This window comes from Pseudophryne corroboree, chromosome 6 (genome assembly GCF_028390025.1).
Source record: "Pseudophryne corroboree isolate aPseCor3 chromosome 6, aPseCor3.hap2, whole genome shotgun sequence".
NCBI classification, from domain to species: Eukaryota; Metazoa; Chordata; class Amphibia; order Anura; family Myobatrachidae; genus Pseudophryne; species Pseudophryne corroboree.
The window spans coordinates 526,837,697-526,852,376 of NC_086449.1; positions in this window are offsets into that span (position 1 = coordinate 526,837,697).

The window sequence follows — 14,680 nt, forward strand, 5'->3', positions numbered from 1 at the left end:
GAGGGTTGAATTCCACCTCGTTACCACTTCTTGCTTCAGATGATGGCAGGGCAGGTTCAGTAGTTTTTGGTGGTGCTCCAGTCTTCTGTACGTGGTGCCTGTACGCCGAAAGTGTCCCGCAATTCTTCTGGCCACCGACAGCATCTCTTGCACGCCCCTGTCGTTTTTTAAATAATTCTGCACCACCAAATTCAAGGTATGTGCAAAACATGGGACGTGCTGGAATTTGCCCATATTTAATGCACACACAATATTGCTGGCGTTGTCCGATGCCACAAATCCACAGGAGAGTCCAATTGGGGTAAGCCATTCCGCGATGATCTTCCTCAGTTGCCGTAAGAGGTTTTCAGCTGTGTGCGTATTCTGGAAACCGGTGATACAAAGCGTAGCCTGCCTAGGAAAGAGTTGGCGTTTGCGAGATGCTGCTACTGGTGCCGCCGCTGCTGTTCTTGCGGCGGGAGTCCATACATCTACCCAGTGGGCTGTCACAGTCATATAGTCCTGACCCTGCCCTGCTCCACTTGTCCACATGTCCGTGGTTAAGTGGACATTGGGTACAGCTGCATTTTTTAGGACACTGGTGACTCTTTTTCTGAGGTCTGTGTAAATTTTCGGTATCGCCTGCCTAGAGAAATGGAACCTAGATGGTATTTGGTACCGGGGACACAGTACCTCCAACAAGTCTCTAGTTGGCTCTGCAGTAATGATGGATACCAGAACCACGGTTCTCACCACCCAGGATGCCAAGGCCTCAGTTATCCGCTTTGCAGTAGGATGACTGCTGTGATATTTCATCTTCCTCGCAAAGGACTGTTGGACAGTCAATTGCTTGGTGGAAGTAGTAAAAGTGGTCTTACGACTTCCCCTCTGGGATGACCATCGACTCCCAGCAGCAACAACAGCAGCGCCAGCAGCAGTAGGCGTTACACGCAAGGATGCATCGGAGGAATCCCAGGCAGGAGAGGACTCGTCAGAATTGCCAGTGACATGGCCTGCAGGACTATTGGCATTCCTGGGGAAGGAGGAAATTGACACTGAGGGAGTTGGTGGGGTGGTTTGCGTGAGCTTGGTTACAAGAGGAAGGGATTTACTGGTCAGTGGACTGCTTCCGCTGTCACCCAAAGTTTTTGAACTTGTCACTGACTTATTATGAATGCGCTGCAGGTGACGTATAAGGGAGGATGTTCCGAGGTGGTTAACGTCCTTACCCCTACTTATTACAGCTTGACAAAGGGAACACACGGCTTGACACCTGTTGTCCGCATTTCTGTTGAAATACCTCCACACCGAAGAGCTGATTTTTTTGGTATTTTCACCTGGCATGTCAACGGCCATATTCCTCCCACGGACAACAGGTGTCTCCCCGGGTGCCTGACTTAAACAAACCACCTCACCATCAGAATCCTCCTGGTCAATTTCCTCCCCAGCGCCAGCAACACCCATATCCTCCTCATCCTGGTGTACTTCAACACTGACATCTTCAATCTGACTATCAGGAACTGGACTGCGGGTGCTCCTTCCAGCACTTGCAGGGGGCGTGCAAATGGTGGAAGGCGCATGCTCTTCACGTCCAGTGTTGGGAAGGTCAGGTATCGCAACCGACACAATTGGACTCTCCTTGTGGATTTGGGATTTCGAAGAATGCACAGTTCTTTGCTGTGCTTTTGCCAGCTTGAGTCTTTTCATTTTTCTAGCGAGAGGCTGATTGCTTCCATCCTCATGTGAAGCTGAACCACTAGCCATGAACATAGGCCAGGGCCTCAGCCGTTCCTTGCCACTCCGTGTGGTAAATGGCATATTGGCAAGTTTACGCTTCTCCTCCGACAATTTTATTTTAGGTTTTGGAGTCCTTTTTTTACTGATATTTGGTGTTTTGGATTTGACATGCTCTGTACTATGACATTGGGCATCGGCCTTGGCAGACGACGTTGCTGGCATTTCATCGTCTCGGCCATGACTAGTGGCAGCAGCTTCAGCACGAGGTGGAAGTGGATCTTGATCTTTCCCTAATTTTGGAACCTCAACATTTTTGTTCTCCATATTTTAATAGGCACAACTAAAAGGCACCTCAGGTAAACAATGGAGATGGATGGATACTAGTATACAATTATGGACGGACTGCCGAGTGCCGACACAGAGGTAGCCACAGCCGTGAACTACCGTACTGTACTGGGTCTGCTGCTAATATAGACTGGTTGATAAAGAGATGTTGTAGTATGTATGTATAAAGAAGAAAGAAAAAAAAACCACGGTTAGGTGGTATACAATTATGGACGGACTGCCGAGTGCCGACACAGAGGTAGCCACAGCCGTGAACTACCGTACTGTACTGTGTCTGCTGCTAATATAGACTGGTTGATAAAGAGATGTCGTAGTATGTATGTATAAAGAAGAAAGAAAAAAAAACCACGGGTAGGTGGTATACAATTATGGACGGACTGCCGAGTGCCGACACAGAGGTAGCCACAGCCGTGAACTACCGTACTGTACTGTGTCTGCTGCTAATATAGACTGGTTGATAAAGAGATGTCGTAGTATGTATGTATAAAGAAGAAAGAAAAAAAAACCACGGTTAGGTGGTATACAATTATGGACGGACTGCCGAGTGCCGACACAGAGGTAGCCACAGCCGTGAACTACCGTACTGTACTGTGTCTGCTGCTAATATAGACTGGTTGATAAAGAGATGTCGTAGTATGTACGTATAAAGAAGAAAGAAAAAAAACCACGGGTAGGTGGTATACAATTATGGACGGACTGCCGAGTGCCGACACAGAGGTAGCCACAGCCGTGAACTACCGTACTGTACTGTGTCTGCTGCTAATATAGACTGGTTGATAAAGAGATGTAGTATGTACGTATAAAGAAGAAAGAAAAAAAAACCACGGTTAGGTGGTATACAATTATGGACGGACTGCCGAGTGCCGACACAGAGGTAGCCACAGCCGTGAACTACCGTACTGTACTGTGTCTGCTGCTAATATAGACTGGTTGATAAAGAGATGTCGTAGTATGTACGTATAAAGAAGAAAGAAAAAAAAACCACGGTTAGGTGGTATACAATTATGGACGGACTGCCGAGTGCCGACACAGAGGTAGCCACAGCCGTGAACTACCGTACTGTACTGTGTCTGCTGCTAATATAGACTGGTTGATAAAGAGATGTCGTAGTATGTATGTATGTATAAAGAAGAAAGAAAAAAAAACCACGGTTAGGTGGTATACAATTATGGACGGACTGCCGAGTGCCGACACAGAGGTAGCCACAGCCGTGAACTACCGTACTGTACTGTGTCTGCTGCTAATATAGACTGGTTGATAAAGAGATGTCGTAGTATGTATGTATAAAGAAGAAAGAAAAAAAAACCACGGTTAGGTGGTATACAATTATGGACGGACTGCCGAGTGCCGACACAGAGGTAGCTACAGCCGTGAACTACCGTACTGTGTCTGCTGCGACTGGATGATAAATAATGATATAAAAAATATATATATATCACTACTGCAGCCGGACAGGTATATATATTATATAATGACGGACCTGCTGGACACTGTCTGTCAGCAGAATGAGTTTTTTATAGCATAAAAAAAAAAAACACCACACAAGTGAAGTCACACGACGAGTGTTTAACTTTTTCAGGCAATCACAATATAGTATACTACTAACTATACTGGTGGTCAGTGTGGTCAGGTCACTGGTCAGTCACACTGGCAGTGGCACTCCTGCAGCAAAACTGTGCACTGTTTAATTTTAATATAATATGTACTACTGGCTCCTGCTATAACCTATAACTGGCACTGCAGTGCTCCCCAGTCTCCCCCACAATTATAAGCTGTGTGAGCTGAGCACAGTCAGATATATAATATATACATAGATGATGCAGCACACTGGGCTGAGCAGTGCACACAGATATGGTATGTGACTGTCTTGTACTCCTGGCTCCTGCTATAACCTATAACTGGCACTGCAGTGCTCCCCAGTCTCCCCCACAATTATAAGCTGTGTGAGCTGAGCACAGTCAGATATATAATATATACATAGATGATGCAGCACACTGGGCTGAGCAGTGCACACAGATATGGAATGTGACTGAGTCACTGTGTGTATCGTTTTTTTCAGGCAGAGAACGGATATATTAAAACTGCACTGTCTGGTGGTCACTGTGGTCAGTCACTAGTAAACTCTGCACTCTCTTCTACAGTACTCCTAAGCTCCAGTAAATCAGGTCAATCTCTCTCTCTCTCTCTCCTAATCTAAATCACTGTACTCCCTAACAGCTGCTCCCCGTCCCCAATCCTCCCCACAATTATAACTAAGTCACTCAGTCTTTACTCTTTTCTACTATAACGGAGAGGACGCCAGCCACGTCCTCTCCCTATCAATCTCAATGCACGTGTGAAAATGGCGGCGACGCGCGGCTCCTTATATAGAATCCGAGTCTCGCGAGAATCCGACAGCGTCATGATGACGTTCGGGCGCGCTCGGGTTAACCGAGCAAGGCGGGAAGATCCGAGTCGCTCGGACCCGTGAAAAAAAACATGAAGTTCGTGCGGGTTCGGATTCAGAGAAACCGAACCCGCTCATCTCTAATTATTACTCATAATTATCCGAACACGTAGATACCATGCATGATGCTCTGATCAGTTACTGTCCCCTCGTATACTGTAAAGGTGTATAATTCCCTTGTTGTGCCTTGTAAATAAGTAAAAGTTGCATGAGGGGAAAGGGGAGACTATGTGTAATGTGTGTACTAAGTTTGGGAAATATGTAATGTGTGACAGATATTTCCATGTTCATTAGGTTACTTTGTTATGTTATCTCCAAGCAACATGATCCTACACATGAAATGACCAACCATTCTCAAGATACACACAAATAAATATATATTTTATATATATATATATATATATATATATATATATATATATATATATATATAATTACAAGAGTTTTGACTATAAATGTTATACCTCTGATCTATAAATGTAAGTTGTCAGCTGTTAGTGATTTGTATCAGCAAGGCTTGTGTTCTTTGTATAGTATATTTGTCTCCTATTGTCCTGGTTTCTATTAAACAATGACAGTGGTTTTGGTTGTCTTCAGTATACACTCTGAAACAATAAGGATAACTAGAGATATTTACTTTCCTCACAGATCAGGGTGCCTGTTTCATGATCACAAACCTTTGTGTAAACAAGACATGTCTTGATATATTCAAGACATTGTTTTAGAAGAATGTGTATGTGTGGTTTGAATAGCTTGTGTGTGAACAGTAACTTGCATTTGAAGATTACACAGTCTGTACAAATTCTGTACTATAAGGATAGAATATGGAACATGGCTTTGGGGGCCTTTCTATGCGATTGCGTATGTCACCGTATTTACCCATACCTCACGCTAATACGCAGGGCTTCACGAGCCAATGTATGCAGTGTCCGGGTCTGCGCACGCACGGCTAATACGCAACCGCACAGAAGCCACTCTGAATGGTGTCTGTATGTGTAGTGCGGGTTTGTAATATTTTCCGACTTCGACAACGGGATGCTTACCTACATGTGCCTATAGCACTGTCACATCAGTGTTACCTCAGGTTTGCCATCCTCCAGGAACATTTCAGTTCCAAGCTCTGCCTTTCGGGCTAGCTACAGCACCCAGGGTGTTTACCAAGATCATGGTGGTTATGGCAGCTTCTCTGCGCAAGCAGGGGATAAGAATTCTCCCATACCTCGACGACCTGTTAATCTTAGCACAATCGCAAGATTTACTGTTGAGCCATCTTCAACAGACGATAGTTTGTTTACAGAGACACGGGTGGCTCATAAATTGGGAGAAGTCGTCCCTGAATCCGTCACAGCAGATGGTTCATTTGGGGGCCATATTGGATTCAGACCTACAGAAAGTTCTCTTACCAGAGAAAAAGATAGTCAAGGTGCAGGTCATGGCTCAGGAAGCGTTGCAAGCCCAGACAATGTCAGTCCATGCAGCAATGCGACTGTTGGGTCTGATGGCATCAACCTTCGACATGGTGGAATATGCGCAATTCCACTCCAGACCATTGCAGCACCGTCTTCTGACCGAATGGAACGGAAATCATCAGACGATAAAGAAACAGATGATAAAGATTCCAGTAAAGGTAAAAAGGTCTCTAGCGTGGTGGCTACAGACAGACCATTTAAACAAGGGGAGACCCTTTTGGATAAAAGAGTGGCAAGTCCTGACAACAGATGTCAGCCTGCAAGGCTGGGAGGCGGTATCCGGAAGCCTATGGTTCCAGGGAAAATGGGCCGCAAGGGAAAGTCGCCTGCCGATAAATCTGTTGGCGATAAGAGCCGTTTACTTGGCTCTAGTTCAGGCAAAGGACAATCCACAAGGAAGACCAGTCCAGATCCGGTCAGACAATGCGACGGCAGTAGCATACCTCAATCATCAAGGAGGAACTCACAGCAAGAGTCTGATGGAGGAAGTAACTCCCATTCTAAAATGGGCAGAACTCCATCTCCCGGCATTGTCAGCAGTATTTGTCCCGGGTGTACTAAATTGGGAAGCGGATTTTCTCAGTCGGCACACCATTCAGGAAACCGAATGGGCACTACACCCAGAAGTGTTTCAGACACTGGTGAACAGATGGGGTCTACCGGAGATAGACCTTATGGCGTCTCGTCTAAACAACAAAGTTCTGAGGTACGGATCAAGAACAAGGGACCCAGGAGCGGTCCTGGTAGACGCACTGTCAGTAGAATGGAGGTTTCAGATGGCATATCTGTTCCCTCCAATATCTCTGTTACCCAGAGTAGTGAGAAAGATAAAACAGGCAAAAGGAGCAATCATTCTAATAGCTCCAGCTTGGCCAAGAAGGCATTGGTACACAGATCTGTTGAGAATGTCCGTGGAAGCACCGATACTGCTCCCTCAACGTCCAGATCTGTTAATGCAGGGTCCTTATTATCACAGTCATCTGGTTCGCCTATCTTTGACGGCGTGGCTGTTGAAACCTCTATCTTAGAGGCTAAAGGATTTTCGAAACAAGTAATCCAAACCATGCTTAGAGCAAGAAAGCCTTCTTCGGCCCATGTGTATCATAGAATATGGCAAGCCTATATTCACTGGTGTACTGGAAAAAATTACAATCCGAGACCTTTTAAAGTAGCTAGGATTTTGGATTTCCTTCAGGCAGGATTGGATAAAGGGTTGAAAGCTGCTTCCTTGAGGGTTCAAGTCTCAGCGTTAACTGTATGGTTTCAGCAGAAGATTGCTGATTTACAGGATGTATGTACATTTTTCCAAGGAGTAGTACATATTCAACCTCCATTTGTTCCTCCTGCAGCTCCCTGGGATTTGAATTTAGTTCTTAAATTTCTCCAGGGTCCTTTGTTTGAACCACTTGAGAGAGCAGATCTTAAGTGGTTAACGGTTAAAGTTCTTTTTTTACTGGCAATGGCGTCAGCCAGAAGAGTGTCAGATTTAGGAGCATTATCGTGTAAGTCTCCTTTCCTAAGTTTTTTTTCCAGACAGAGCAGTTCTCAGAACGAGATCTAGCTATCTTCCAAAGGTGGTATTAAAGTTTCACCTGAATGAAGAAATTGTAGTCCCAGCTTTTCAGATATCGGGACTATCTGCGGGAGAAGCGTCGCTGGACGTGGTCCGGGCTTTAAGAATCTACATACAGTAGATCGTACTAGTGCCATCAGGAAAACAGATTCTCTCTTCATCCTCTACGGATTCCATAGGAGAGGTTGGCCTGCTAGTAAACAGATGCTGTCGAGATGGCTTCTAATGGTAATATCAGAAGCTTATTCTCATGCAGATCTCCCTATTCCGGCTAATGTCTCTGCACACTCTACACGTAAGGTAGGTCCTTCTTGGGCAACACAGCAGGGTGCTTCAGCAGAACAGATATGTAGGGCAGCCACATGGTCTTCCATAAACACATTCATCAGACATTATGCCTTGGATACTTTTGCCTCTCATGACGCAGACTTCGGGCGAAAGGTCCTCCTGTGCAATCAGGAGCGTCCCCACCACTAAAATGGCTTTGGGAATCCCAATGTTATCCTGTGGATAATCCTGTGGACCCAGCCAGAGAAATATACGTTATGGTAAGAACTTACCGTTGATAACGTGATTTCTCTTATGTCCACAGGTATCCACAGGGATGCCACCCTGATGCATCTGATTTGAGGATCTAGACAATCACTAAACCTCTTCCTTCTTGTATGGAAGGGTGTGCATGTGTGTTCTTATCGCCTGTACAGGTCTCTACCTAATGTTCCTGCCTAAAATCGCTGTGGAAAGAACTGATCTGACTGAGTCAGTGGGCGGGACTATATAGTGGAGGCCCCAATGCATCCTGTGAGGCCAGAAAGCTCGTGACCGTGTTGGTGCCATTTTCGCTGTCGCTCGACAATATCCCAATGTTATCCTGTGGATACCTGTGGACATAAGAGAAATCACGTTATCAACGGTAAGTTCTTACCATAACGTATATTTTACCGACAGTGCTGTGCTGATCTAGTGAGACAGGAGACAGCTCCCAGGGCAATGTATCTGACCCACCTGTCTGCCCGCAGCTGGCTCCGACGCTGTGTGTGTGAGCTCCAGTAACTGGGATCTCTCCTATGTCAGCTACTGTCTTAAACTCTCTTTTTTGCCATGCAGTGCTGAGACTGGCGTGCGGTGCATCGTACAAGCTATAGAAGTGCACTGTGCTCCCTTTTAGCAGTATCAACCTCCGCTTTGCCTCCCAGATGGGGGGATTTAGTGTAGCATATAGGGGGATGTAGAGCAGTGATGTAGTGTACCATATAGGCCTTATATGGTATGTAGTGTAGTAATGTATTGCAGTATATAGGGGCCTGAAGTGCACTGATGTGGTGTAGCATATAAAGGGATGTAGTGTAGCGATGTCGTGTAGCATATAGGGTATGTAGTGCAGTGCATAAGGACATGTAGTGTAATAATAATAATAATTTTATTTATATAGCGCTCTTTCTCCAGTAGTGATGTAGTTCAGTGTGTAGGGGATGTAGTATAGTGATATAGGGCCTAATTCAGACCTGATCGCTCGCGAGGTTTTTTTTGCACTGCTGCAAACAGATAGTCGCCGGTGTACGAACGCATGTGTAGCAGAGCTGAACAAACAGATTTTGTGCAGTCTCTGAGTAGCCCCGGACTTACTCATCCTCTGCGATCACTTCAGCCTGTCCAGGACCGGAATTGACATCAGGAACCCTCCCTGCAAACGCTTGGACATGCCTGCATTTTTCCAACCACTCCCTGAAAATGGTCAGTTACCACCCACAAACGCATTCTTCCTGTTAATCTCCTTGCAAACTGCCGTGCGAATGGATCCTTCGCACAAACCCATCGCTGATTGGCGATCCACTTTGTACACATGCGACCCGCCTGCGCATTGCAGTGCATGCGCAGTTGTGGCCTGATCACAGCACTGCAAAAAAGCTAGCGAGTGATCAGGTCTCAATTACCCCATAGTGCAGTGGATAGGGGAATGTAGTGCAGTGATGAAGTGTTATGATAAGGTGCAGCATACCTCCCAACATGACCCTCTCCAGGAGGGACAGAATGCTGTGCTCCTGGACTTCCCTCTCAATTTACCTTTTATGCAAATTGTGTTTTATTGACAGAGATAACAATACACAGCACAAAAGAATTGCATGTAATACATGAATTAGTGTAACAAGTGCTGACATTTCACACGTAAACTGAGAATACAAGAATAAAACTAAACTAATGTTTGATATTATTAGTTTACGTCTCTTAGGATAATAAACTGCGTTAACTTCAAGTAGTAAGAACAAGAAAAAATAGAACACACAGAAAGCAGAAAGAATAGACAAGATAAGAGAAAGAAAGACAACAGAGAAAGAGGAAAGAACCGCCATCACCATCGCGACCCTATGGTGGCGTAGGGGAGGGGAGTCGCAGAAAGGTTTTGTATTCCTGCGTACCTTTAAATTCCAGCCAATCCAACCAGACGGCTGCAAATCGAGAGGCAGACTGTCCGGACGAAGACGTCAAGTCCTCCATTACCATATAATAATTGATTCTTTGGAACCACTTGGCAATGGGAGGCTGCGTCTGGGATCTCCAGAAGCATGGAATGGTCGCCCTAGCGGCATTCATTAAGTGTCGCAATAGAGAATTTTTAAACTGGGATAGAGGAAGGTCAATTAAGTTCAATAGCCAAAACTCAGGTGTCTCTGGTATAGGGAGCCCCGTGATACGCCTGGTTATAGAGTGGACCTGTTGCCAGAACGAAGCTAGTCCTGGGCACCGCCACCAAATATGGCAAGGTGTGCCGCGGGACTGGCAACACCTCCAGCAGACATCCGGAACACTCAGAAACATGTGGTGGACTTGGTCAGGGCACCTATACCATCTCGATACCACTTTGTATTGAGTCTCCAATACTTGAAGTGAAGGTGAACTGGCAAATGTGAACTGAAGAATGTGGGACCATTGGTCAGAGGTCAACTCCCTACCCAGGTCCTCATGCCACACTGTTACGAATGCCAGGGGTTGAGTGGAAGTGCACGCGAGGCAATGTCTGTACAACAAAGATATGTGTCGTGGCAGATTTTCAGAGAGACACAAGGATTCAAAAACCGCCGGCCTCCATCCCACCGCGCAAGCTGGTATTGCAGCAACATAATGCCGAATTTGTAGATAAGCCCAGAAAGAATTAGGCAGTAGACTACAAGATTGTTGCAAGTCTGCGAAGGGATGGAATCCCGACGATCCAATCAGGTGACTCAACCGAGAGATGCCAGCTTTAGCCCATATTGATGTCGGAGACAGAGAGAAAGGATTCGCGGGTAGATCTGGATTGAACAATAAAGGCATAGGTAAGGAGGGGCTCGGGCTGAAAGAATCTAAATACCTAAATTTCTTCCATATCTTAAGGGTCGGGTCTAGGGTGGGATGTTTTATGCGTGGAATTTTTTTAAGCCAGGGAAGAATAAGTGAAGGAGTTCCCACGGACGTTTCAGCTATCAGTGGCCACTGCTTAATATAGGGGAATCTAGACATATCCAGGACTCTGGACAGGTGCACAGCATAATAGTAACTAATAAAGTGAGGTAATTGTAGGCCACCTTCCTTACGAGTACGTGTCAGTGTGAATTGGGAGAGTCGATGCCCTCTCTGCCCCCAAATAAACGGCCGACAGATGACTGCAAAGTAGTGAAAAAGGAAGTAGGCACTGTTATGGGCAACGTTTGCAGAAGATACAAGACTTTAGGGAGAATTGTCATCTTCACCATGTTAATCCTCCCCAGCCAAGTAAGTCGGAGTGCAGACCATTTATGAAGATCCGCAGTAAGCTTATGGAGTAGAGGAAGAAAATTTACCCGGTATAAATCAGTAAGGTTTTTAGTCAAGAGAACTCCCAAATACTTTAGCTGAGTAGGATGCCACTGAAACGGGAACGAACCTCGAACCGCGAGGGCGTTGAAATATTCAAGGCCACAGACTTAGTGTAATTCACCTTGAAATTGGAAAGTAAGTGAAACCTATTGAATTCTTGCATAAGAGCTGGGAGGGAGGTCACTGGGTCTGTCAAGGTAGCCAAAAGGTCATCCGCATACAGTGCCAGTTTGTGCTTCCGCTTTCCAGCCCATACACCATGAATGTTCGGATTAGCTCGGATCGCTCTCGCGAGTGCCTCCATGCAGAGAACAAATATGAGCGGGGACAGGGAGCAGCCTTGCCGCGTTCCGTTTCGTATCAGAAAGGGGGCAGAGATGGCACCATTCACACAAACCCTAGCTGATGGTAACTTATAAAGCGCCAATATACGACTAAGACAGGTCGGGCCCAGACCCATGTGTTCAAGCAAACCCACCATGAACTGCCAATCTATCCTGTCAAAGGCCTTCTCCGCGTCAGTGGACAAAAGGACCATATGAGAGGACCCGCTTTGAACAAGGTGGATAAGATCTATAACCTTGGAAGTATTATCCTTAGCCTCACGTCCCAATATAAATCCCACCTAGTCCCCATGAACCACGGATGGGAGAAGGCGGCCCAAGCAACCCACAAGCAGTTTAGCAAAAAGTTTTATGTCGCAATTCAGGAGGGAGATAGGTTGGTAGCTCGAGCACTGGGTGGGGTCCTTACCCTCCTTTGGAATCACAGTTATATGTGCTTCCAGAGTCTGCGGAGAAAAGCCTTTCTCGGCAGAAATGGAATTGCACGCCTTCAAGAAAAGCGGTAATAGGGACTGTTTAAAGGTTTTATAATATCCGACTGGGAAGCCGTCCGGGCCTGGACTCTTCCCAGCCGGTGTAGCCGCCAGGGCTGTTTCCAGCTCTTCCATGGTGAAGGGCTGATCCAACGCATCGAGATCTGGTGCATGTAATCTTGGGAAATCAACCTCCGCTAGATACCTCTGTATCAGTACCTTCAAATCAGAGGTGGCCTGAGGAGTTTGATCCTTTCTAAAATTATAGAGAGATTCATAATAATTTTGAAAGGAATGAGCAATCTGAGGCAATGTGTATGCAGCACGGCCCCCGGGCTCCTTGATGGAGTGAACATCAGACTGCAGCTTTTGGGCCCTCAACGCCCTAGCGAGCATAGCGCCCGGTTTGTTTCCCCACAAATAAAATTTATGTCGACACTTAGTCATTCCCAATTTTGTTTTATCCCATAAAAATGTATTAAGGGCTTGACGGGCTTCAGTTAGTTCCAGAAAAACCCCTTCATCAAGGGAGGACTGGTGTGAGGCCTCTAAAGTCGCTATTCGTTCAATGAGCTGTAGCCTCCGTGCCGTTCGCTCCTTAAGTTGAGAGCCAAGCTGTATACATCTACCTCGAATTACACATTTGTGTGCTTCCCAAATTGTGACTGCACTTACATCTGGGGTGTCATTTGTCGCAATATAATCCGAGATAGCGGAGGTGAGTTTGTCCTTTAAACAAGGATCTTGAGTCAATGAACTGTTAAACCTCCACGACCATGGCGTGGGGGTGGGTGGACGATAGCGCAACAGAGATGTACACCGGAGCGTGATCCGACCATGTGATGTGCCCGATAGTGCTCGAGGGAGACAAGTGTAGAGATCTATGCTCAACTAAGAAGTAGTCAGGGCGTGAATACATTGTGTGAGGAGAAGAAAAGAAAGTGTAATCTTTCCCCGTCGGATGCTGAGTTCTCCATAAGTCCATCAACTGAAACTCACGAAGAAGGCGGCACACACGACGGTGATCACGTGTCGACCGCCTAGTCAAGGGAGGAAAACAGTCTACACCAGGGTCCAATTAAAGTTGCCCCCCATAATTAGATGCCCTTCTTTAATGGGTTCTATCTGTTGCAGTATTTTAGTAAAGAACTGTCTCTCGCGCTGATTGGGAGTATATATATTTACAAGAGTATAGACCTGGTTTTATATTGTGCATTTAACAATCTGGCATCGACCTTCTTCCAGAATTAGGTGGGACACATCTGAAATCGGGACCCGACGTGACAATAGGATCGCGACCCCCTAAAGATTTATTGACGGAGTTACTATTACAAAAAACCTGCGGGTAATAATAATTACCTAATTTAGGGGAGGCTTGGCTTTTAAAATGGGTCTCTTGAAGGAAAGCAATGTCTATGTGCTCTGCCCACAACTCCCGTAGCAAAGTGGACCTCTTTTCAGGGATATTAAGTCCCTTCACGTTGAAGGAAAATAACCTAAGGTCAGAGGGCATTCAAGAGGCTGAATTTGATGTCCAGAAAGAGCAAGCAAGGTAACGTAGACTTACCAAGGATGTGGGAAGGGCACAGCGTCCATCCGCAGTGAGTGAGTCGAGCCGCAATGGTGATGAGCGGAGAAACCAGGAGAAGGAAGAAAAGGAAAGAGAACAAGAAAAAGAAGAACATGTAGAGAAAAAGCAACACAGAAGACATATAACCATATAACAACAGTAATACGTCCTGTAAAATGGCAATGTCACCGCCGTTAAGCCGTAGGGAGGGTGTACCTATGACTTAAGAGCCAACACAGGCAAGCGGCCTGACCCAACTGGGGAGCAGTAGTAACGACACAACCCAGGGACAGCAATAAAACAGTGCTTAACTAAGGAGACTCAAGAAAAAATCATCTGACTATAGCTGTATATCGAAAACAGTCTCCCCTTATTATAATATATGCAAAGGGAAAAAATAGTTCTATATGAACAAATGAAAATAAACTCAGAGAGAGCCATGGAATGCAATAATCCCAAACATCAAGATTATCGAAGGGGGGGGGGGGGGGGGTGCAAACAGGAAAAGGCAATATCACTAAGTGACTAAACTTAAAGCAAAATCTCTGGTGTATAGGAGGAGCAATGACCTGGCGTTGAACTCCAGGATCGGCTCAACCAGACATCTAAGAACCAGGCAGTGCCGCAGAAAATATCTCACCGTGTGTACACACCCTTAGACTTCATCTGGTAAGTCCACATTGGAGAAAAAAAGAAAAGAAAATATCATGAATCAGGTCCCAGTTTCTCCATGATTCGGAGGTGACCGAGTCGATCCCCTTTTTCTGTTGTTGACCGGGGTCCAGGTTGGCCGTGGGGCCGGAGGCGTCTGTGGGTCAAAACGATGATAAGATTGAACCCAATCCGTTAAGGCTGGTTTAGGTTTAGACAATGCTGAGCAAAAATTGTCCAAGTCGTCTGGCGTGTGCAA